Genomic DNA, 1421 nt, shown 5'->3' with positions numbered 1-1421 from the left:
CGGCGATTTGCAAATTCCTCACCTCCTCTGCCGTCCGGGGAGCATCAGAGGATGCGCGACTCAGGCCCAGTAACCCAACTAGACGACCAGACACAGGGGCAAACAGCGTGTTCTCGGTTTTTAAATGGTTGGGACCGGAATACTGGATGTTTCACCAGCAGGCACGGAGGAGGAATGAGCACAGTCTCGCGTAGCCCACGGCTGAGAGCGCAACAGCGAAGTTCTTGGCGATGAATAAAATAACGATTTTCTTCTGTCTGCAAGTTTTGCCCCCACTACAACATCGTAAGAACAAGAAATTGCACAATAAATGATAAAATAGGTACTGCATTGTGCTTTTGCTTTCTAGATCACGAATTGTATAGTTGCATTAATTATGCTTTCGTGTTAAAAAATCTAGCAGATTGTGATAATTTGTGACCTTTTTATTTCTGGTTGAATTATTCCAATTGCACGACGTAAAGCACACACAAATATGAGTACATCAGATTTCTCCAATGTTTCTTTGACCTATGGAGGAAGTTTAAGCATGCTGAAACGCACACTCCGTTTCGATCCACTTGATTTTGCTGGAGGAAGACATGTATTTGTACAATAAAGCTTTGTAATCGATATTTGCACTTCACAACATATTCTAAAACATTAATTTAAGCGCTGTTGTCTAAAGTATATACTAAACGTCTCGGTGTTTTACTCTAAAACAAAAATAAAATAAAACATCCAAATGTCAAACATTCCTATGAAGGGTTCTCAAGGAAATTAGTGGATCAGGTTTGTCTTAATGTTTAGTATAAGTTAAATCAAAATTCTGAAATAAAAGTTTTATTTGAATGGTTTTGTTTTGTACAAATTTATACTGGACCTGAAAAACAGTGTTTGGTCAAAATAATTTTAAGATAAAGTTATATCTTGTTTTATAATTCAAAACAGTTTTACCTCTTTTTTTTAGTGAAATGAAAGTGGACGGAGAAGGGTAGACCCCATTTACCGTCCTTTAAAACACGGTGATTAAAGGGAAATTAAAACGTTAGTAGAATAAACCAGTGTCGCCACTATTGAACTATGGGGCACAATCTGAAGGTGTCAAGTCCAGAAATTGCTAATTATCAGTCATTCAGCATGTTCACTAAGCAACCTTCACTTTCACTGTTTTTTTACTGTCTCAAAATACCTGCGAACTACTTAACAGGGATTCCTGAATTCCGAGAAAATGTACTGAATTTTATGCGATATATACAGTATTGAATACTGGAATACAGTAGATTGATTTTTCAGCTACAGTACCACAAAACTTCCCCGACATCACAATACAATAACAGACCAAGTCTGCTGCCCGCTTTTTAACAAATGAGACACCACAAGCAAGACCAACTATTAATAATTTAATATATTTAAAATCTGCACCTCTCAGGCTTTAAAGT

Source organism: Lepisosteus platostomus, chromosome 12, assembly GCF_059453375.1.
Source record: "Lepisosteus platostomus isolate fLepPlt1 chromosome 12, fLepPlt1.hap1, whole genome shotgun sequence".
Taxonomy (NCBI): domain Eukaryota; kingdom Metazoa; phylum Chordata; class Actinopteri; order Semionotiformes; family Lepisosteidae; genus Lepisosteus; species Lepisosteus platostomus.
Note: the sequence above shows the minus strand (reverse complement) of the source record.